This window comes from Artemia sp. Qi Xiang Cuo, chromosome 7, assembly GCF_049724085.1.
Source record: "Artemia sp. Qi Xiang Cuo chromosome 7, ASM4972408v1, whole genome shotgun sequence".
In the NCBI taxonomy this organism is placed as follows: Eukaryota; Metazoa; Arthropoda; class Branchiopoda; order Anostraca; family Artemiidae; genus Artemia; species Artemia sp. Qi Xiang Cuo.
Window position 1 is genome coordinate 71,072,438 of NC_142800.1, and position 25,576 is coordinate 71,098,013.

Consider the following 25,576-nt stretch of genomic DNA (forward strand, 5'->3'; position numbering starts at 1 on the left):
GGTAACGAACTATAAGTAAGGAGCGACTCGGCTCAATGGTAACCGAAACTCTAGAAAACGGGTTTTTGATACCAATAGATACATCAAAAGAATTAGATTTAAATGCTGATTTCAAATATATAAGTTTCATCAAGTTTAGTCCTACACATCAAAAGTTACGTGCCTGAGAAAATTTGGCTGATTTTCGATAAAAGGGGGAAAGATCCCCTAAGAGTTATAGAACCTTAATGAAAATCAAACCATCATATTCAGCGTAAAAGAGAACCCTACAGTAGAGGTTTCAAGCTCCTATCTACAAAAATGTGGAATTTTGCATTTTTCGCCAGAAGAAAGATCACGGATGCGTGTTTATTTGTTTTTTTTCCAAGGGGTGATCGTATCGACCCAGTCGTCCTAGAATATCGTGGGAGGAATCATTGGAATAGAAATTAAAAGTTCTAGTGCCCTTTTTAAGTGACAAAAAAATGCAGGGAAACTAGGCACCCTCCCAGGCTCATTATTTTTCCCAAAGTCACCCGATCAAAATTTTGAGATAGCCATTTTGTTCAGCATGTTCGAAAATATGATAAGTATTCTTTCAGGATGACTTAATCCCCCGAAGTCCCCGGGGGAAGGGCAGAAAGTTATGAACCTTACCCAATGTTAACATATAGTATTAGTTATTATAATAATAGTAATTTATTTATTACCCACTATAAGAAAGAAGCGGAGTACATTAAGAAAAAAAAAAAAAAAAAAAAAGCAAACTCGCACACATAACAATTATTAAAATAAAACGACGTAAATTATGGTGCGCAGTAAGACCTGCACATATTATTGGGAAGTATACAGACGTTTTCAGGGGGTATTTTTCTGGTAGTGGGGGAGGGGGTTGAGTCGGGGTTTATGCGGGAGGATCTTTCCATGAAGGAAGTTTTCATGGGGGAAGGGACATTGCTATGAAGGGGATGCCGGATTTCCCAGCATTATTTGAAAAAATATCAGAAATTAGATAAAAAAAAGTTTTTAAACTGAAAGTAAGCAGCAACATCAAAACTTAAAACGAACAGAAAATATTACGTAGGCCTATTTGATTGGGTTCACCCCCTAGTCACTACCTCGCTCTTTAAGCCAAAGATTTTTTAGTACTTTCATAAGCGCTATTTATTCTAATTAACGGCCTTTGTGATTAAGCGGTCATTTTTAAAGAATTGGAACAAAATTTGAACTTTAGATTAAAGAGCGAGGTATTGACTAGGGGGCGAACCCCCTAATATACGTATTAAAATATATGAATATAGAAGTTCGTTATGTAAGTTAATTCGTAAGTTACGTATATTTATTACTAATAAAAACGTTCGTAAATAAAATTAAACAAGTATCGAGAAAGCCATTTAACCAAATAAAAGTAAAATTAATATGCAAACTTTGTTTTAATTATTCATGTACGGTGAGCCGAAATCAAAACCTGCATTAATTCAAAAACGCTCAAAAATTAAATAAAAAAAAGTTTTTAACTGAAAGTAAGGAACGACGTTGAAACTTAAAACGAACAGAAATTATTCCGTATATGAAAGCGGCTGTCCCCTCCTCAACGCCTTGCTCTTTACGCTAAAGTTGGACTTTCACACAACTCTATTTTTTTAACAATAAAAACTTTAGCGTAAAGAGCGAGGCGTTGAGGAGGGGAGAGCCCCTTTCATATAAAAAACAAAAAAAAAAATTTTAAACACGAAAAACGGGTTTTAATTTTCTAACAAGCAGTGAACTACAAAACAATTAATTATGCACAAAAGCTCCGAATATTTCGGCCCCACATCCGGGAGCATTTATAAACGTAAAGAAAATAAATAAATAAAGCAAAAAAAAAACAAATTAAATTACATTACAATAAAACATACTAAACACATAAAGAGAACAAAAAGCAAAAACGAAAGAAAAATATAAATAAATAAGAACAAAACTCACATATTAATTAAACACTTCCATGCACTGAATGTCTTTCAACTGGCCTCCTCTCAGTATATAAATGGAAATATATTAAATAAACACTTCCATGTACTGAATGTCTATATTGATTCTACTCGCCTCCTCCCAGTATATAAATTGAAATCTATCAAAAATGAAGAATATATTTATACTTAGACCAAAACAATAAAAGGTCAACTAACCCCCAGTCCATAACCCTTAATTAAATTTCACAAGTTCATCAACCATTTTATGAATTATAAATTGAATGGATTCGTTTTGTTGCAAGCTTAGCTGCAGTTCGTTTACTTTTCTCATCATTTAACCCATTCTGACCTTTGTTCGCAAGGTCATCTTTCGTTTCAGAAATATTATTAAAATCAGTATTGGTTGAATATCTTGCCTGCATTTTAATTGAACTATTATAAATTGAATTGATCCCAAATTCCCCTTTATCTCTATTGATACTAGTACCCCCATATATTATCTTTTTTATTTCTATAATTTCCCTGAAGCTTTGTAAAAGTCCTACAGACGTATCTACTAATTTTGTTTGATCAAATAAAATACTGTGATGAGGAAAATTATAAAGATGTTCTGCAACCGCTGACTCAAACGTTTCTGGTGTTTTGTTTTGTTTTAGAGCGTAATCTATTGCAGTCTTGTGTTGTTCTAGCCTATTTTCTAAAGTTTGTTGCGTTCTACCCACATAAAATTTTCCACAAGAACATGTGGAAAATTAAAATGCAGGCAAGATATTCAACCAATACTGATTTTAATAATATTTCTGAAACGAAAGATGACCTTGCGAACAAAGGTCAGAATGGGTTAAATGATGAGAAAAGTAAACGAACTGCAGCTAAGCTTGCAACAAAACGAATCCATTCAATTTATAAGTAATAAAATGGTTGATGAACTTGTGAAATTTAATTAAGGGTTATGGACCGGGGGGTTAGTTGAACTTTTATTGTTTTGGTCTAAGTATAAATATATTCTTAATTTTTGATAGATTTCAATTTATATACTGGGAGGAGTCGAGTAGAATAAATATATACATTCAGTACATGGAAGTGTTTATTTAATATATTTCCATTTATATACTGAGAGGAGGCCAGTTGAAAGACATTCAGTGCATGGAAGTGTTTAATTAATATGTGAGTTTTGTTCTTATTTATTTATATTTTTCTTTCGTTTTTGTTTTTTGTTCTCTTTATGTGTTTAGTATGTTTTATTGTAATGTAATTTAAGTTGTTTTTTTTTGCTTTATTTATTTATTTATTTTTTCCGTTGAGAAATGCTACCGGATGTGGGGCCGAAATATTAGGATCTTTTGTGCATAATTAATTGTTTTGTAGTTCACTGCTTGTTAGAAAATTAAAACCCGTTTTTCGTGTTTAAAAATTTTTTTTTGTTTTTAATGGAAAAGCAGTGTGGTCTAAGAAATTATTTACCCCTTTCATATACAGAATAATTTCTGTTCGTTTTAAGTTTTGACGTCGTTCCTTGCTTTCAGTTAAAAAAAACGTGTTTTTTTTATTTAATTTCAGGTAAAGATTGAATCGGCTGTGCATTATGGATCTAAAGTTTGGAGATACATAGCTGGTGAGATGATGGAGAAGATTCAGCTTCAGTATTTTAAGAGAGTTTTAGGTCTATGTTTTCCAACGAATAGTTTAGTATTGAGAGGAGATCTAGGTTTATTTTCTTTAAGAATTGATAGGCTAGTAAGGATGATAAGACTATGGGAGAAAATCCTGAGTATGCCCAGAGTAAGGATAACAAAAGCAGCATATTTAGAAGCTCTGAGGATCCCAAAGAGTGATACATGGCCATCTCAAATAAAGAAGATATTGGATGATTGTGGATTTTCAGAGCTATGGACTGGGGGGCTAGGGATTGGATTAAAGGAATGAGCAGTTGCAAGTAGGGTAAGGGACAGGTTAAGGGATCATAAGATCCAGATGTGGCATACGCGAGTGAATAAGACCCTATCACTGGGGTTATATGCAAAGGCTAATAAGCAGTAGGGAGAAGAATTGTATTTTAAGGCTGGGCTTCAAAAGAGGCAACGAAAGTTTATTATTTGTGTTAGGTCAGATGGGTTACCACTAGGTGAGAGAAGAAAGTATCTGGGAGGGGTTAGGCAAGCTTCTGGTTCTTACTTCTGTCCCATGTGCGAGAAAGAGGAAGATTTGGTTCATTTTGTGGGGAAGTGCAGTGAATTAATATATTTAAGGAATTTTCCGAAGGTTCGGAACAGATTCGGAAGGTTCCTGGCGATGGGTATAGAACATAGAGAAAAGTTTTTTGAAGATTAGGGATAACGGTGATAGTCGACTAGCCTAGATTATAGTTTTGTGCCAATTTAAGTTTGTATGAAAGTGTTTTTTTTTTGTGACCACTGCCTTTTGGGCTTTTGTGTCAATAAATTCTATTCTATTGGATATTGAATATGCGCGATAAATTTACTGTGTTTCAACAATTCTATTTGTCAACTGAATACTTTTAAAGATAAGTTTAAATATTTTTTCATCTAAATCCGAAAACAAGATGAATTCACAAAACCATAGAAAGCTTGATTTAACTTAAAGCTTAATCTCTATAAAGTTATTTAAATGTCAAATATGTCCTTAGGTTTAGGGCATTGCAATTCTATATGCAAACTGCGAGTGAGAGAAAAGTAAATTTCTAGCTTCTAATGAGCACTAGTTAAATTTTTTTCTATGCTGGCGATAGATTTCTACAAACAGTGCTTAAGTGTATTTTACAAAAATTAGCCTAGCTGTATCATATTGAGTTCAATAGGATTGACCTAAATACGACTGAGTTAAACGGGGATGGAGTTGCAAGGGATTGAATTGAATGAGGGTTGAGTTGAATGTAAATTGAATTGAACTGGGGTCGGGTTGCAAGGGGGTTGAGCTAAACGGGGCTAAGTTCCACGGGGGTTGAGGTGAATGAGGGTTGAGTTAAATTGCTTGGGCTTGGTGTGCATGGGGTTGATTTGAGCGTGGCTAGTTTAAATTGAGGTTGAGTTGCATGGGCATGAGTTGAATTTGGCGGTACTTGTGCACTAATTGGTACACACCGCTACAGACTGTATCGAGGAAACCAGACACGAAACCCGCTAACGGATATTTGCAATAGAGAAATGGAATACAAAGCGTGGTTTTCATTGCGTTTACAGTATTTAAACTGTTGTTTTTTTAGGCTTAGGGGGGGGGGCGGTACCTAGATTAGGTTACGTATTTAATTTATACTATGCTTTAACCCCCCCCCCCCCCTTCCCTAATATGTAAATATATAACCCGAATTTGTTTCTAAACTTTTATATATTCATCCTATTGCTTTTTTTTATTACCATTAACCAAACTTGACTTTTTTCGTGTGTACCATTTAGTGCACATGTACCAATTTGGCTAAATCAGACAGACACCCAGCTTTCCAATTTTGCCTCCCTTTGAAAATAAAGAATAAAATTAATTAGATGATAGTTTACCTGTTTAAGGTACATCCTTTTTGTTTACCTGTTTCGATAGACCTGTTATCTTTTAGCTTACCCGCATTTAAGGTACAGCAGGTATTATTATTTTCTGGGAAAAATCAATCCTTAATTTTTGTGACTTTACAGTTTTGTTCTGGAAGAGGGGTGGGGGTACTGCATCAACGAATTTCATCCCTATTGTCTTCTAAATATACTGTTGACTTTTGCATTCCCTGCCCAACAATTTTACGACTAATGATCTCATTATTACTCTGTATACATGGAGGCATTATCATGCCATCTACATTAATTTATTGACTTTCAAAAGCAGAGATACCATCATCACCGTAGAGCATAGATAGGATTTTTTGGGAATGATATTAGGTTTTATTTTTAAGGCCAACAACTTGAGGAGGTACAAAACTCAATTAATATATTAATTGATCAATTAAAAATGCGATATTTTTCAAGATTTTCAAAAATGTGTATGTTGTTAAAAATAGTTGAAAAAATAGTTGAAAGAAACCAAATACATATAAAATATTATTTTCCTTGTCCATGAAAAAGACTATGCCAATAAAAAACGAACAGAAATTAATTTAAAAAACTTCTTCCACAGAATAAGTTTTTCAAAGAAAACTAAAGAGCTCCATTAAACCAAAATTGAGCAAAAATTAAGTAAAATAATCTTACAAGTGTAAAACTGCTCTAGAAATTATAATAAATAAACGAGTCAAACTCAAAATAAGCAGAAATTAGCATGGATAGGGCTGAAAATCCTCATGTCTTCTCCAGAACAAAACATAATTTGCAATTTACTGAAAACTAAATACATTTTAAATTGTTTCACTTTGTTCGCTATAATAAATCAAAAATTATAAAGACCTTATTGAATAAATATCATCATACGTAGGCCTATATTAAACTGACGATCCAAGTTCATTTGTTTTTTGTTTTTTTTATTTTTCAGTGAAGTGCAAATTTGGTTCTGGCCTTGAGAACGAAAGGGGGTTTTCAGCCCTACTTATATTAATTTCTGCTCGCTTTAGTTTGACTCGGTCATTTATTGTAATTTCTATTCATTTTGGGTTTCATTTATTCATTGATGGGTGACTTGTGGTAGTTTTACGCTTGGAAGACTATTTGACTTAATTTCTGCTCACTTTTGGTTTAATGAAGCTCTTTACTTTTCTTTGAAAAACTTATTTTGTGGAAAAAGCTTTTCTAAATTAATTGACAATCCAAAGCACAGATACCCGTATCACCGTTTTTAGATTTGACCGTCAAATTTCTTTGGTAATGAAATTAGCAAACTGCTGCCACGAATTTTGATCCAATGATCCCTCACTCGGGTATCAGGGCACCAACTTTAGATTTAGAATATTCCCCATCCCTATTCCCTCTCCCAATTGAAAGGTTATTGATAAACAAAAGTTATGATACCCTCCCCACAATCAAATTCTAAGGGTGTTTGTCAGTTTTAAATGTCACTTAGAAGTATGTGAAAAGTGTACAAATCTGAATCTGCTTCGGGACCTTAAGCCAAAATTTTGGGGCTTTCACAAATAGTAGTGAAACAGTTTCTTTTTTCCATTGTCTTATTGATTATGCTCGTTTTTTTTTATTGTCCCTTCCTTTGAATTGTAACACTTTGTTTAAAAGGTCGCGAGCAAATAAATTTCTATTAGAGAATATAAATTACGAGCTATTGACCTCGTTCGTCATTTGATTTATAATTCACTCTGTATTGTACATCTAACGAAAGCATTTAAAATTAATAAAAAGCCTTCCTAAAGATGAAAAATATCCTAATTACTATATCTGCTTCTTTCATAAAATTAACTAAAAAAAACAATTTTTTTAAACTGAAAGTAAGGAGCGACATTAAACTTAAAACGAACAGAAATTATACCGTATATGAAAGGGGCTGCCCTCTCCTCAACGCCTCGCTCTTTACGCTAAAGTTTGACTCTGTCTTAAAACTATTTATTTTAAATAATAAAGAACTTTAGCGTAAAGAGCGAGGCGTTGAGGAGGGGACAGCCCGTTTCATATACGAATAATTTCTGTTCGTTTTAAGTTTTAATGTCGCTCCTTACTTTCAGTTAAAACAACTTGTTTTGTTTCGTTAATTTCTGAACGATTTTGAATTAATGCAGCTTTGATTTTGGCTCACCCTACATGAATAATTAAAACGAAATTTGCTTATTAATTTTCCTTTTTTTGGCTAATTGGCTTTCTCGAAATTTTGTTCTGACGTAACTTACGAATTAACTTACGTAACGAATTTCAATATTCGCATGTTTTATTACGTATATTAGGGAGTTCACTCCATAGTCAATCTCTTTACACCAAAGTTCGAATTTTGTTCGGATCACAAACCCCTGAATCACAAAGGCCGTTTAATTAGAATAGATAGCTCTTTTGAAAGTACTAAAAAAAACTTTAGCGCAAGAGCGAGGTATTGACTAGGGGGTGAACCTTCTCATATACGTAATAATTTCTTTTCGTTTTAAGTTTCAATGTTGCTCCTTACTTTAAGTTGAAAAAAACTTGTTTTTTATTTAATTTCTGATCGTTTTTTAAATAATGCTGGGAAATCTGGCACCCCCTTCATCGAAACGTCCCTTCTGCCTATGTAATATCCTCCATGTAAAGATCCTCCCCCGTAACCCCTACTCCAACCCCGGCCCCCCACTAAAAAAAATCCCCCTGAAAACGCCTGTATGTATCCCAATAACTAATGCTATGTATAAACAATTGGCAAAGTTCATAAATTGCAGCCTTTCCCCTGGAGACAGTTGTGGAATAAGTTATTATCAAAGACATTTTTATCATGTTTTGGGACATGCTAAACAAAAAGACAATTTAAAAATTTTTATTAGGTGACTTCGGAAAAAAATGAGCGTGGGAGGGGGCCAAATTGCCCTCCAATTTTTTTTGTCAATTCAAAAGGGCACTAGAAGTTTTTATTTTCGTTCGAATGAACCTTATCACGATATTCTAGGACTACTGGATCGATACGATCACCCCTGGGTAAATAAAAAAAAAACAAAAAAACAAACAAATAAACACGCATCCGTGATTTTTCGTCTGGCAAAAAATACAAAATTCGATATTTTTGTAGGTAAGTACATGAAACTTTTATAGTAAGACTCTCTGATACGCTGAATTTGGTGGTGTGATTTTCATTTGAGCTCTACGACTTTTAGGATTTTTTTCCCCCTTTTTTCAAAAATAAGGCATTTTTTTTCTGGTGCGTCACTTTTGACGGGTAAAACTAAACTTGATGAAACTTATATATTTGAAATCAGCATAAAATTATGATTCTTCTGATGTATCTATTGGTATCAAAATTCTGTTTTTAGAGTTTCGGTTACTATTGAGCCGGGTCGCTCCTTACTTACAGTTCGCAATCAGGAACTGTTTGATACAGAAATGGGAATTCAGCGAGTCTTCATACAAAGTACTGCACCATCTACTAAGATGGCTCTGTTCTTAAAGTAACAGAGAGCTGTTATCAGTCACAATCATTATCATCCCTAAAGATCCTTCCTGGAGGAAAACTCGGGAAAACTATCTATCTAGGGGATGAGTTAAAAACATACTGTCTTCTCTTAGAGGTTAGCTCTGCCCTCTCTTTTGAGGGTTCTCTGGAAGTTCGTGACTTTTAAAAGGAAGGGGACAATGTCAGCCCTTCCTTCTAAGTTAAACCGATAATTCCCCGAGGGGTTATGGGGAAACGCAAAAATGGAAAACAAATATACCATTAGATCATCCATTAAAGGCTATTATCAAATATGATAATGGTCTCCATCACAACTATGCACAAATACCCCCAGTACCCTTATGGTGCCACATATTGCCTTAGGTCATATGCAAAACTTGGCCATTTTTTTCAGTTTGGCACAGTTTTGCATTACAAAGCGACTGTTAATAAGGAATAAGAGCCGGAACCCAAAAAGCAAACCAACAGAAAATCAAAGTTTTTTTTATATAGTCTAGGGCTATATTTGGCCACATTAGAGGGGGTGGACCGTAGTTGTCAAGGTAGAAAAGATACTATATCGTACCAGTGTTGGATGGGGAATTGATTGGTACTACACTTCTGCTATTATAGTATTTTCATAAAAATGTAGATGAAGAGGAATGAAAACTCGTTTTCCGTCAACAGTTGATTCACAATACAAATAGAGCTAATCTGAAGAAAAATTCGGCAAACTTGCATACAGTATAGCGTGAACAATACATGGCCCCATCAGATGGGGTTTGGGGCGCAATTACAATAGAAGGGATTATTAAATTTGGAAAGATCGTTTAATGGGAAATCCACTGGTGTACTTCCTGTTTTTCTATCTGATTTCTGTCCTATTGCAATAGCGGTAAATTTCTAGGTGGCGCTATAATTTAGCTAGGATGAAAGTGAAAACATCATTTGGTGCCCTTTTTTACGCTCTTTCATAATTCAATAATTTCTTCTGGGGATAATTGCATCTTGAGCCCTTAAAGGGGTCCCGAAGGTATTTCATTTTTATGACCCCACAAAGAAGTTATCCACACTAGTTAAGTTATTGAAAAGTGGTTAAAAACGTATCACTATAGTTTATAAATCAAACATCATTTAATGCTTTTTTCATGCTCTTTTTTAACTCATATAAAATACCTTCGGGGCCCCTTTAAGGCCTCAAGATGCAATTTGCGACAGAAGCAATTATTGAATCATGAAAGAACATAAAAAAAGGCATCAAATAATGTTTTTACTTTCATCCTAGCTATATTATGGTGCCACCTAGAAATTTACCGCAATAACCGCATGGTGAGTACCCAAAACTTCAAAATTCTATATATGTCCCCAATGTAATAAAACAGCTATTATACTAGACCAGAACGTGCTTCCTGTAAAAATTCTAGGTACTTACACAATTTATCAATCTCACTTGGACAGCGACACTGATGTATAGTGATAGTGAAAAGCTAAATCTTGGTCTTAATAAAATCTCATTCCAAATGGGCCCTAAGCGGACACCCGGTTCTTTTTTTACTAGATATGTTCTTTTCCTAGATGTGGACTATATGTGGCATAAATGTGGATAAAGTAACCTAGTGCACTAACCTAACCTCACCTTTCCAATATCACTAAACATTGCAAAATAAATGAATTTTATGGCTATATTTCAAGTGACACTGTCCAAATGTGGTCGATATAATATGTAAGTACCAAATTGGGTAAAATTTTCGCAGTTCCTTTTATTAACTTACGAATAAAGTGAACAATCCAAACGATGCCTTTTTTATGCTCTTTACGAATATAATAATCATTTTTGTCGCAAAGGAATTTTACATTATTTTGTACATTAGGGGGTGGGTAAAGTTTAAACTTACCTCTCATTTGCATCAGAAATAAACTTTAACCCCACCCCCCTAATATGCAAATATATACCCTGAATTGGTATATATAGGGGTTGGGGTAAAATTCATTTGCGACAAAAATGATAATTATATTTGGAAAGAGCATAAAAAAGGCATCAAGTGGTATGTTTACTTTATTTGTAAGTCAATAATATGAACTGCAAAGAATTAACCCTAAACTGTATTCTCCTTGTATAGACATTGCCATGGGGAAGTGCGTTTCCTTTTTGCGATTAAGAGCACCTTTTACTTTATTATGCTGCAAACCCGCAGCCTCAGAAGTTTGTTACAAGATTATACTTACCACCTGATGTTCTAAAATGATGGCCAGCAGATTCCTTTTAAGTGTACACTTATAATAATCGATAGTAACTAAGCTGTACGGCAACAGTTGGTAACTAAACTGAGACAAGTGAGGCACTGATTGAGCGTTAAACAAAAAAAAAATAATGCAGTATTCCAAGCACTAACGATGCGCCGCATCGCTTTAAGCAACCCTTGCTTGATACCCGATGAGGCACCAAAGTCCAAAATCTCTTGCATTTGCCAAAGACAATCCTCAGTATTTCTTCGGCATTCTGCAGTATCCCCCGTACCAGGTAAAACAACGGAAATGTGAATTGTATTTCCTGAAAACTCCTTTCAAGATTCCTCCTGTTCCATCATATTTCCAGCTTACTTAAAGCCCATTCACTATGTGATTTTGCTAATACCAAGTTTTAAATCGATTATATAAAAATGTTTTCACCCATATATATCGAATAGAATAAAAAAAGTCGTGTTTTAATTTTTAATGGAAAAGAATTTCATATGCCGATTTTGTTAATAGCGGGTGCCAAACTAAAAAAAGGAAGCATGGGTGAAAATCAGCAAAAAATAAGCTAAGAACGTATGGCAACAAACAGCTTACAAGAATATGTAGTTTTCTTTTGAAGGTTTTCTTTGGGTATCAACAAATAGTCAATGAAAATCCACAAACAAAAAGTACTGTAAAATTTAATTAGTTTCGTCTTTTCTTCTACAGTTTAAAGTGGCAACACTGAAAAAATGTGATAATACTCTGGAAACTTCATATTTCCAAAACTATCAAAAGAAAAATCATAGAACGTTTTGGTTTTCAGGTATTAGTAAAGCTAATATAGGGCAAAAAATGTTTTTATTTTGATTTCTTTGTACTTTAAGATGTTATTGATTTTCTTTTTCTTCCGAAACTGGTTGCCTAGCAACCTACTGGGTAAAAACTATTGGCACATTTCAAACTTTTGAACCTCTCCCAACTTTTAACTGCACCCAAGAACCTTGGTCTCGATTGCGAATGTCGAGAGGGCTTTAAGACTTGTAGGGACAATTGTAGTTCCACGACGGACAAGATCAATGCTAAAAACTTATCAAATCTTTTTTCTTGAAGTGGAGTTCCTGACGTGTCTGCTACTGGTACATTTTTTGGAGTATTTCTTCTATTTCCCTATAGTTATGTTTAAACACAATTATAGCTGAAAAAATCATTGCAGTCGATTTATAATTTCAAAAAAAAACAATACTTGAACTAATAATTAAATTGTGTTTGCTAGAGAATAGCAGCTTAATCACTAAACTGACCAGTTTAGATACCCATAGTCAGTAATGCCAGAAGGTGTAACCAAAAATACGCCAGCCTCTTTGAAAAACACGCCAAAAATACGCCAGCACCTTTGAAAACCATTTCTGCCATCACGATCAGTTCCTAAAGTGCCAAAATTGCTCAAATTTGAGTGTTTCACAACAATTTTCGGGGCTACAGTCAAAAACAGTTTTGCGTGTGTCGTGGCTTGAGCCACGACACGCGCATGGCCCGCTATGTGTAGTGGGATTAGTTTTAGGTCAATTTTTATTTTTGTTTTTTCTTCTTCTGATTCTTGTCTGCTTCTGGAGAAGCCAGATTCTAAACCTTTACGCCATGTGCAGAAGAACAGTGTAAGACCTGGCAGAACTTTGCGGCACATATGTCACTCTGAGGATGTACACTAGACTTCATTAAGTGGGCAACCACTCGAGCTACCTTTGTTTAAATTTAAAGTTATTTATTTCTGGTCGACAGCTGGTTCACGATACCAAATAAGACCCACCTGAAAAAATAGGCCATAGTCTAGCGCAATGTCCCGGAATTAGGGGGGAGGGTATACTGGATGCGAATATGAACTCCCAACAATTAAAATCTTTCTATGGAGTAAGTTTGTTTTATTATAGCGTTCAGTTTGGATAAGAAACCTCCCAACAAATTGCCAAATTTAGCGATACCGACCACTGAGCATAAAAATATATAAGGGTCACAATATAGCCTACACACAAAAAAAAAAATCTAAATTTGGCTCCAATTTATACAAAAAAAATAATAGGGTGGCTTATGTAGACTTATAGGAAAGAAGCCAGAGAAAAAAAAAATACATATTCTCTTTCCCCATTCAATACTCTTTCCGAATACGTTTTGCACAATTTCCAAATTGTGTTAAACTGATTAACAATATATAAATTATTTTCTTCCACCACTTTTATAACACCACATTTTATAACACCACTTATAGCATAGATATATATTATGGCTATATACGACAGTTTAGTGATTTTTAAAAATATAGCCATTACTTTTTTATGCCTATTTCTTTTTTGTAACAGTTCGTTATATAGCCTAAGCCTATAAGGCCTCATTAGTCCTAAGCCTAGCCTATTCTCCTGAACAACACTGACAATTTTTAAAGGTATTAGCTTATTCTGTGTTTTAGAAACTTTTTCTTTAGCTAGCTAACTTTTTGATACAATAACCCCTATGGTCACAGTAGAACTTTAAGCCACAGCCACACCAGGATTTTTTTCCAATTTAAGAAAAATAAATTAAAAGTCTTTAAAACCGTAAAATTCAGGATTTAGAAAAGACGTGAGGCTCAAAACACTTTCATTCTGCCCCATATAAACTGCAGATCAATTTTGAAAGTAGTAGAATGTGACCTTATACTTTGCGGGGACGTATAGGAACCACTGAAGCGTATCAAGTTGAATGAACTTCATCTAGGTCATCCGCTAGGGCACTCTTGAGGTTGAACGACCTTTATCTAGGTCATTCTCTATTGCGGTTCCATTTTGCGGGGACATTTAGGAACCGCTGAAACGTATCGAGTTGAATGAACTTAATCTACGTTATTCCATAGGGCAATCTTGAGGTTGAATGACCTTTAGATAGGTCAGTCTCTATTGAGGTTCAATTTCTACGGAAGCACTAGGAACCACTGAAGCGTGTCAAGTTGAATGAACTTAATCTAGGTCATCCCCTGGGGCACTCTTGAGGTTGAATGACCTTTATCTAGGTCATTCATTATTGAGGTTCCATTTCTATGGAAGCTCTTGAGGTTGAACGACCTTTATCTAGGTCATTCTCTATTGAGGTTCCATTTTGCGGGGGCATATAGGAACCACTGAAGCGTATCAAGTTGAATGAACTTAATCTAGGCCATCCCCTAGGGCACTCTTGAGGTTGAATGACCTTTATCTAAGTCATTCTCTATTGAGGTTCCATTTCTATGGAAGCACTAGAAACCACTGAAGCGTATCAAGTTAGATGAACTTTATCTAGGTCATCCCCTAGGGCACTCTTGAGGTTGAACGACCTTTATGTAGGTCATTCTCTATTGAGGTTCCATTTTGCGGGGACGTATAGCAACCAATGAAGCGTATAAAGTTGAATGAACTTAATGTATGTCATCCCCTATTATACTAGGTCATACTCTATTATACTTTGCAGAGACGTATAGGAACCACCGAAGCGTATCAAGTTCAATGAACAAAACCTGTCAAAGAGTTTGATAATCTCTAGCTTAAAGGCATCTCATCGGTTTTGGTTAAGAATGCATCATGGGATAATTACAGAACTGTGAATGATGAAAAGTTGCAACATTTATCTAAAATTCAATTCAATTCAATTCAATTTATTAAATACTACAATAAATACATCGCCGATCCTTTGTTTTTTTATCAAAGGTATGGTTGCATTGATGACCTTATCCATGTCAAAATCCCAAAACCAATCAATTCAATTCAATTTATTAAATACTACAATAATTACATAAATACACTTGAGCGCTAGAGGTCACAAGAAGCATGGCTTGTATAGGACCTTGTATCAATCACAAAATCCATACAAAAAAAATCAGGGAAGTAAAATAAAATACAACCATATCTCAAAATATAAACACAATGCTATAAAAATCAACAAAAAAAAAACAACAAAAAAAAAGCAACTGCTACACAATAACCTTTGACTTAATTTTATACGAACTGAAAATGTCCTGTAATTTATTAAAATTCCAAACCAATAATAATACTATTAAACAGCAGGGTTCGAATCTCATTCAACATATTGAGAGAGGAGAAAAGAAAAAAAAATTATAAAAAGTAAAGCGGAATAAATAGATAAAGCAAAATGAATAAAGAAAAAAAAGAAATTACTTCAAGACTTAGAGAATATTTTTCTGAAAAGGGAAGAAGAGTTTTTGATAAGATAAAGTTCATTGGGAATAGAGTTCCAAAGAGTAATTGCTCTATAAATTGGTGACCTCTGAGCTGCTGAGGATACCCTTTTAGGCAGCCGAAATTGGTGAACAGAGCTCCGAAGCAAAGTCAGGCACTTACGTGTTGATGCTAGATCAAAGTAGGATAAGATGTTTGGAGGAAGTGAGAAATTGAAGGCTCGATGAGCTATGAGCTAGTTTTAGGTTCTGCTTCTTGATAACCACATCTAAGGCATCTAGACCTGTATCACTGTAAAGATCAGCTGTAGGATAGAGTCGGGGTAGGCGAAAAGTTGCCTTTATCGCTCTATTCTGTGCTGTTCGGAGTTGCCGAAGGGAAGAATAGTTAGTATTGCCCCATACACTGAAGCAATAAGAAAGATAAGGAAGGACAAATGCATAGTAAAGAGAAAGCATTACATCAGGAGGAAGAAATTGATTGGCACGATGAAGCATAGACACTTGACGAGAAATTATAGAATGTGTATAGGAAATAAGAGGAGTTTTGAAAGAAAGAAAACAATCAACATGCACACCAAGAAGTTTAACACAAGAGCACTAGGGAATTATATCAGTACCATAAAAAACAAAGATTGTTGGGGAAGGTTCAGATATGTGGTATGGGGTTCGAAAATGAATAATACGACTCTTAGAGCTATTCAACAGCAATCCGTTCTGCTCACACCAATCACGCACATGGTTGAGCAGAAGCTGAGCCTTAGCAACAGCAGAGGGCAGATCATTGGAAACCACGAAAAAATTACTATCGTCTGCAAACATAACAGTGTGGGTATCAAGGTTGGGAGATGGAGGAAGGTCATTAATGTAAATAAGAAAGAGGACTGGTCCCAAAACTGAACCTTGAGGTACCCCTTTAGAAATCGAGGCTAGATCAGAATAATTCTCACCATAACACACAAACTGTGATTTATTAGACAGGTAAGATTTAAACCATTCAAAGGCAATTCCCCAAATTCCAAGTAGAGACAGTTTTCCCAGTAAGACAAAATGATCTACCATGTTGAAAGCTTTATAAAAATCAAGAAATAGTCCTAGAACACAACGACCCTTGTCTATGTTAACACGCAGGAATTCTGTAATGTCAACTAGAGCAGATGCAGTAGAGAATTTAGGTCGGAAGCCATACTGGTGATCAGACAGAACAGAACCGCTTCCAATTGAAGCACCAGCTAACATGAATGAAAAAAAGCCTCTTATTCGCAGCTTTTTCATTTAATTTCGAGAAAATTGGGAGAAGTAATATATGTCGATAATCTGACACTAATTTGAGCTCATATTTCTTAAAAAGAGGGATTACTATGGCAATTTTAAACGAACCAGAGTATGCACCTTTTGAAATAGATGTATTCAAAATATGTGTAAGAGGTTCAGCAACATAAGAAGAAACAGACTTAAGTACATGGTTTGTTAGTCCAAGCGCATCAGCTGTGTTACTGCTACTTAAAGAAGAAATAAAATCACAGATCTCTATGCTTGTACAAGGAGTTAGAAAAATACTTCTCTCAGTTGGTGAAGATTTACCTAGTTTAGGAAAGGAGGGGGTCTTAACAGTTGTTAGGTTGGTAAAGTAAGAGTTGAAGGCACTAGGCACAGTTGCTTTTTCAATAGTTGAACTATCTGCATTCTTGAAGGCAGTAGGCTGTTTCTTTGAATGTTTCCTACGAGATAAAGCTTCATTAAATACACTCCAAACTTTCTGTACATTACCTTTGCATTCCTGAATTTTCAACAAAAAATAATTCTTCTTAGCTAGTCTAATTGTTGATGTTAACACATTCTTATAATGCTTATATTTTGATAAATCATCAGGATCAAGACTTTTGCAAGCCATCTTATAAAGCTCTGACTTCTGAATTGTTGATCTGACCGTCAACCGTCAAAAAATAACTATATTTGCGAAAAAGGTATAGCATTTGCGAATTGGACTTTATGAACGATCTGATTTGTTGATTGAATAATAGGGGTGAGAATGATCCTAATTAGTGATCGGATTGTATGAAGGTGGTAGAAAAGGGTTAAACTGATTGCCAGTTAAGGTAGCCCTGAAGGGGTTGTTAACTCGTACTCAATATATTATAAATTTGGAATAGCATCTATCTATGGGAATGGTTAACGATGATAAAATGGCCCTGTGAGTTGACCTAGCTTTACTTCACCGATGTGTTCTATAAAATACACAAGTACCGTTTGAACAATGTTGTCAATATAAATTACGGTCTAACGTTATAGTATACTAAAAAGTTGATACTAATAGAGATGTAGATGTCAAGAAAAGAATTTTAATAATGAAATTCAGAACAACCCTTGGAAATTCTTGCAAATCAAGTAGTGAAGTGTATATGAATGTGAACCGTCAAGGATCATAAGCACCAATAACCCTAACCACCAGGGACCTTAACCTCCAAAGGTCCCCATTGGTTTATAATTTTGTATACTTTTTTTGAAGTTTTTTTTCAACTTCTTTTTTTATTATTTTTTTTTACATGATATATTTTTTCAACTTTTTTTACATCTCTTAGAATGACATGTAACATACTTAAAACATAAAAAAATCACATTTAATATTTTCCAAATTCAAAATGAGAATGATATAGAAATGTTAGTCGTAACTTTTACTATTATAAAAATAATGTTTGTAGTAGCACTTTTTTTTAAAACTAAATTTGTTTCGGACTTCGAAATTATTCAAAATTTTTTTTATCGACATCATTCGTCAGATGCGTCAGATAACAATGACAAAATCTATGCATTAGAATGAATAAATTATTTATCAACATCTTTTGTCGGGTACTTTTGTCGGATAAAATTTAAGTATCAGAGTGAATGAATTCATTATAAACATCCTTTGTCAGATATATCGGATAAAATTGACAAAATCTAAGTATCAGAGTGATTAAATTCTAGATCAGCATCCCTTTCTCGGATACATGGGATAAAATTGACGAAATCTAAGTATCAGAGTGAAAAATGCTTTATCAACGTCCTTTAAATGCGCTATCAACATCATTTGTCGGGAATATCGGATAAAATAAACAAAATCTAAATGTCAGATTGAATAAATGCTTTATCTACATCATTTGACGGATATCTCGGATAAAATTGACCCATTTTTACTTAACCCGGGCACTGCATTCACGTTAGGTTCATTTAGAATCACTTAGCGTGGCGCGCCACGGTAAGTGAACCTAAATGAACCTAACGTGTATGCAGTTATTTAAAAAAGATGGTATTGTAGGTTGGCTGCATTTGCCCGGGTGAAGGAAAAATCAGTTGCGCAGCCATTTATTGCTTAATTGAAATGGATGGTAGCAATTGATTTAGTAAAAAAATGAACCTAGCTTTTTGCGTGTCTCTTTCCCTTGGTCCCTGGTGCGAATTCAACAAAGAGTTTGTTACTTACTTACTTACAATTTTTTTTCATATGAAAAAAAAAATTATTAACTCTGACACTTAGATTTCGTCAATTTGATCTCATTTATCTGAGAAAAGGATGTTCATATAGACTTTAATCACCCCAATGCTTAGATTTTGTCAATTTTATCCAACATACCTGACAAAAGATCTTGATTAGACATTTATTCAATCTGTTACATAGATTATGCATTTAAAGGATGTCGTTAAAGCATTTATTCGCTCTGATACTTAGATTTTTGTCAATTTTATCCCATGTATCCGAGAAAGAGATGTTGATATAGAATTTAATCACTCTGATACTTAGATTTTGTCAGTTTTATCTGATATATCCGACAAAGGCTGTTGATAATGAATTTATTAACTCTGATATTTAGATTTTGTCAATTTTATCCGAGATACCCGACAAATGATGTTGATAAAACATTTATTTCAATCCGATACTTAGATTTTGTCAATTTTATCCGATGTATCTGACAGAGGATGTTGAGGAAAATTATATTTCCTCATTTCAAATATAATTGATTTTTTCAATTATATTTGATGTATCTGACAAGTGATGTTGATAAAATAAATATATTCACTCTGACACTTAGATTTTGTCAATTTTATTCGATGTATCTGACAAAAGATAGTGATAAAAAAATTTATTCGCTCTGATATTTAGATTTTGTCAATTTTATCCCATGTATTCGAGAAAGGGATGTTGATATAGAATTTAATCAATCTGATGCTTAGATTTTGTCAATTTTATCCGACATATCCGACAAAGGATGTTGATAATTAATTAATTCACTCTGATACGTAGATTTTGTCAATTTTATCCAAGATATCTGACAAATGATGTTGATAAATCATTTATTCAATCCGATACTTATATTTGTCAATTTTCTGCGATGTATCTGACAAAGGATGTTGATGAAAAAAATTTATTTAATCTAACACATAGAATTTGTCAATATTATACGACATATTCGAAAAATGATGCTGATAAAGTGTTTATTCATTCTGATACTTAGAGTGTGTCAATTATATTTGATGTATCTGACAAAAAATGCTGATAAAAAAATAAAATCACTCTGATATTTAGATTTTGTCAATTGTATTCGTTGTATCTGATAATAGATGTTGATAAAAAAAATTATTCACTCTGACACTTAGATTTTGTCAATTTTATCCCATGTATTCGAGAATGGGATGTTGATATTTAATAAATCATTTAATAAGAAATTAATAAATCTGATACTTAGATTTTGTCAATTTTATCCGATATACCCGGCAAAGGATGTTGATAAAGCGGTTATTCACTCTGATACTTAGACTTCGTCAATTGTGTTCGATGTATCTGACAAAAGATGTTGCTAAAAAAATTATTCACTCTGACACATAGATACCCGAAAAAGGATGTTGATAATACATTTATTCACTCTGATGCTTAGATTTTGTCAATTTATTCGACATATCCGACAAATGATGTTGATAAAGCATTTATTCAATCTGTTACTTTGATTTTGTCAATTTTATCCGATGTATCTGACAGAGGATGTCGAGGAAAAAAATTTATTCACCCTAACAGATTTTGTCAATTTTATCCGACATTTCCGACATTTTATCCGATATACCCGGCAAAGGATGCTGATAAAGCATTTATTCACTCTGATACTTAGACTTTGTCAATTATATTCGATGTATATGACAAAATATGTTGGTAAGAAAATTATTCACTCTGACACATAGATTTTGTCAATTTTATACCATGTATCCGAGAAAAGGATTTGATATAGAATTTAATGACTCTGATACTTAGATTTTGTCAATTTTATTTGATATAGCCAACAAAGGATGTTGATAATGCATTTATTCACTCTGATGCTTAGATTTTATCAATTTTATCCCACATATCCAGCTAATGATGTTGATAAAGCATTTATTCAATCTGTTACTTTGGTTTCGTCAATTTTATCCGATGTATCTGACAGAGGATGTTCATAAAAAAATGTTTATTCACTCTAACACTTAGATTTTCTCAATTTTACCCGATATATCCGACCAAGGATGCTGATAAAGCATTTATTCACTCTGATACTTAGATTTTGTTAATTGTATTTGATGTATCTGACAAAAGATGTTGTAAAAAATAAATTATTCACTCTGAAACTTAGGTTTTGTCAATTTTATCCAACATATCCGACAAAGGATGCTGATAAAGCATTAATCACTCTGATAACTATATTTTGTCAATTATTTTCGTTGTATCTGACAAAAGATGTTGATAAAAAAATTTATTCACTCTGCCACTTAGATTTTGTCAATTGTATCCGATATACCCGACAAATGATGTTGATAATGCATTTAAAGGATGTTGATAAAGCATTTATTCACTCTGATACTTAGATTTCGTCAATTTTATCCCATGTATCCGAGAAATTGATGTTTATATAGAATTTAATCACTCTGATACTTATATTTTGTCAATTTTATTCGACATATCCCACAAAGGATGTTGATAATGAATTTATTCACTCTGATATTTAGATTTTGTTAATTTTATCCGATGTATCTGACTGAGGATGTTGATAAAAAAATTTATTCACTCTAACACTTAGATTTTTTCAGTTTTATCTGACATATCCGACAAAGGATGCTGATAAAGCATTTATTCACTCTCTGATACATAGATTTTGTCTCTTATATTTGATGCATCTGACAAAGGATATTGATAAAAAACATTTATTGACTCTGACACTTAGATTTTATTAATTTTATCCAACATATCCGACAAAGGATGCTGATAAACTCCTTATTCACTCTGATATTTAGATTTTGTAAATTATATTCATTGTATCCGACAAAAGATGTTGATAAAAAAATTCAATCAATCTGATACTTAGATTTTGTCAATTTTATCCGATATATCCGACAAATGATGTTGATAATGCATTTAAAGGATATTAATAAAGCATTTATTCACGCTGATGCTTAAATTTTGTCAATTTTATCCGACATACCCGAGAAAGGGTGTTGATAATGCATTTATTCAATCTGTTACTTAGATTATGCATTTAAAGGATGTTGATAAAGCATTTATTCACTCTGATACTTAGATTTTTGTCAATTTTTTCCCATGTATCCGAGAAAGAGATTTTGATATAGAATTTAATCACTCTGATACTTAGATTTTGTCAATTTTATTCGATATACCCGACAAAAGATGTTGATAATGCATTTATTCACTCTGATGCTTAGATTTTGTCAATTTTATCCCACATATCCAGAAAATGATGTTGATAAAGCATTTATTCAATCTGTTACTTTGGTTTCGTCAATTTTATCCGATGTATCTGACAGAGGATGTTCATAAAAAAATATTTATTCACTCTAACACTTACGTTTTGTCAATTTTATCCAATATATCCGACCAAGGATGGTGATAAAGCATTTATTCACTCTGATACTTAGATTTTGTTAATTGTATTTGATTTATCTGACAAAAGATGTTGATAAAAATAATTTATTCACTCTGAAACTTAGATTTTGTCAATTTTATCCCATTTATCCGAGAAATTGATGTTGATTTAGAATTTAATCACTCTGATACTTAGATTTTGTCAATTTTATCCGATGTATCTGACTGAGGATGTTGATAAGAAAATTTATTCACTCTAACACTTAGATTTTGTCAGTTTAATCCGACATATCCGATAAAGGATAGTGATAAAGCATTTATTCACTCTCTGATAAATAGATTTTGTCTCTTATATTTGATGCATCTGACAAAGGATATTGATAAAAAACATTTATTCACTCTGACACTTAGATTTTATTAATTTTATCCAACTGATCCGACAAAGGATGCTGATAAACTCTTTATTCACTCTGATATTTAGATTTTGTAAATTATATTCATTAATTCTGACAAAAGATGTTGATAAAAAAAATTATTCACTCTGACACTTAGATTTTGTCAATTTTATCCCATGTATTCGAGAAAGGGGTGTTGATATAGAATTTAATCAATCTGATACTTAGATTTTGTCAATTATATCCGATATATCCGACAAATGATGTTGATAATGCATTTAAAGGATATTAATAAAACATTTATTCACGCTGATAGTTAAATTTTGTCAATTTTATCCGAAATACCCGACAAAGGATGTTGATAATGCATTTATTCAATCTGTTACTTAGATTATGCATTTAAAGGATGTTGATAAAGCATTTATTCGCTCTGATACTTAGATTTTTGTCAATTTTTTCCCATGTATCCGAGAAAGAGATTTTGATATAGAATTTAATCACTCTGATACTTAGATTTTGTCAATTTTATCCGACACACCCGACAAAGGATGTTGATAATGCATTTATTCACTCGGATGCTTAGATTTTGTCAATTTTATCCCACATATAAAGCAAATGATGTTGATAAAGCATTTATTCAATCTGTTACTTTGGTTTCGTCAATTTTATCCGATGTATCTGACAGAGGATGTTCATAAAAAAATATTTATTCACTCTAACACTTAGATTTTGTCAATTTTATCCGATATATCCGACCAAGGATGCTGATAAAGCATTTATTCACTCTGATACCTAGATTTTGTCAATTATATTTGATGTATCTGACAAAATATGTTGATAAAGATAATTTATTCACTCTGAAACTTAGATTTTGTCAATTTTATCCAACATATCCGACAAAGGATGCTGATAAAGCAGTTATTCACTCTGATAACTAGATTTTGTCAATTATATTCGTTGTATCTGACAAAAGATGTTGATAAAAAAATTTATTCACTCTGCCACTTAGATTTTGTCAATTGTATCCGATATACCCGACAAATGATGTTGATAATGCATTTAAAGGATGTTGATAAAGCATTTATTCATTCTGACACTTAGATTTTGTCAATTTTATCCCATGTATTCGAGAAATTGGTGTTGATATAGAATTTAATCAATCTGATACTTGTATTTTGTCAATTTTATCTGACAAATCCGACAAAGGATATTGATAATGAATTTATTCACTCTGACACTTACATTTTGTCTATTTTATCCGATGTTTCTGACTGAGGATGTTGATAAAAAAAATTTATTCGCTCTAACACTTAGATTTTGTCAGTTTTATCCGACATATCCGACAAAGGATGCTGATAAAGCATTACATAAGTACATGCTCTGAAAGGGTGCCAAGGAACATAATCTCCCCAAACACGTCAATCAAACAATTAAAAAATGTGGGTTCTTTATATCACACCAGTTTTTGTTTTTTTTTAAGAATGTAAACGTGAATTCATGACGTACATTCATTGTGCATTTGTCAGCAAAAACAGAAAAAAACCTGCTTTAAATTATATTATTACGACCAAACTCTAAAAACATGCTTGACTACATTATACATTGCCAAGTTTAAAAAAAAACCTCGACTTTAGTGTGCCAACTTTTAAAATGTTCACGCGTAAATACAGTGTCTCAAGCATGGGTTTTTCTTGCGCAATTCCAATGTATCCTTCGTATCTATTACACTTTTGAGCATATTCTTCTAGGGTTCTCGTGTAATTCCATGTGTAATTCATTTCAATAGATACATTACTACTGATCAATTCTGTATTACAATTATTACAGCTTTGTTACATGACACAAAGTAATTGGGTCCAAATGAGGAAAATAATTTCTTTCCGATAAAGCATTTCACGCCAAAAATACGCCAGTTGAATTAAAATACACCAACATTTACGCCTGGCTGGATGACTCAAAATTTTCCTGCCAGTCACTATCAAAATATGCCAGTTTGGTGGGAAATAAGCCAATATGGCATTAGTGCCCCTAGTTGCGCATACCTGTTCTTTGACACCTGGGCCAACGTGTCCTTGAATTTTGGCTAAAGTATAAGTAAGACGAATAGCGCTAATAAAGCTAAAGTGGAATTCCATATATTTTCTCATTCACCTAAATACCAGCTTATAGGTTAGAAATGGGTTTTGGCTGAAGAATAAGAATGGTTAAGAATTTAGAGAAGAATACGGCTGGTCTATCTTAATCGTCTTAAGCATGACTGTAAGGTGAAATCTGCTTTCCACAATTTGTGTATAATTTTCCTAAGATTTATAATTTTTGTACATTCATTACGTTGAAAACAAAAATTTAAGAAAGTTGAAGAGCGAAAAATTGTCCCCCCCCCCAATAAAAATGCCAGATCTACACCCCAGGGGCAAGGGCTATACGCTTTGCAATTTGCCCATTACCAACATATAAGGATTTTTATGGGAAAAGAGGGCATTTTTGATCCTGGGTCTCCAAAAAGGCTTAGAGTATTACGGCGAAACCATAAGTTAATGTTGAGAGGGATGCCGAATATAATCAAAGCACTATGTGATTGTTGGTTGTGAAAAAGGAATATAAGCAACCAGAGGCAATACTATAGCGTTGCCTATAGTAAAGGCCATACGGCTCCAATGTTTTATTATTATTATTTTTTTTTCCAGAGGCACTTCATATGGAAGGGTCATCGTATAGACTTCAAAGGGGACTCATTCGATTGGAAATCGAGAATTCTAGTGCCCTTTTTAATAGTCGAAAGTCATTGGAGGGCAACTAGCCCTCTCCCCCCAAGCTCATCATTCCCTTAAACACATCCAATCAAAATTTGAGAATGCCATTTTGTCCAGTATAGTTGATTTCCAAATAGAAAATATGTTTTTGAGGAGGACACTCCCCAACAACCCTCAGAGCAAGGGTTTTAAGTTATGTCCTGGGGGCATAT

At 33.4% G+C, this 25,576-nt stretch overlaps 1 protein-coding gene across 2 annotated transcripts in view; it reads right to left on the reverse strand.

The window, feature by feature from the left end:
* The window catches only part of LOC148950653 (uncharacterized), a 43,806-nt gene extending 26,782 nt beyond the window's left edge, over positions 1-17,024 (reverse strand). Inside the window, exon 1 of one of the 2 annotated variants that reach the window (XM_089092539.1) lies at positions 16,921-17,024. The gene's annotated coding sequence lies outside the window, so the exon portion shown is untranslated. Of the gene's footprint in view, positions 1-11,144; positions 11,278-16,920 lie in introns of those variants that run through there. The other variant, XM_089092538.1, reaches the window with a different exon arrangement.
* Between the last annotated feature and the right edge of the window lie 8,552 nt (positions 17,025-25,576).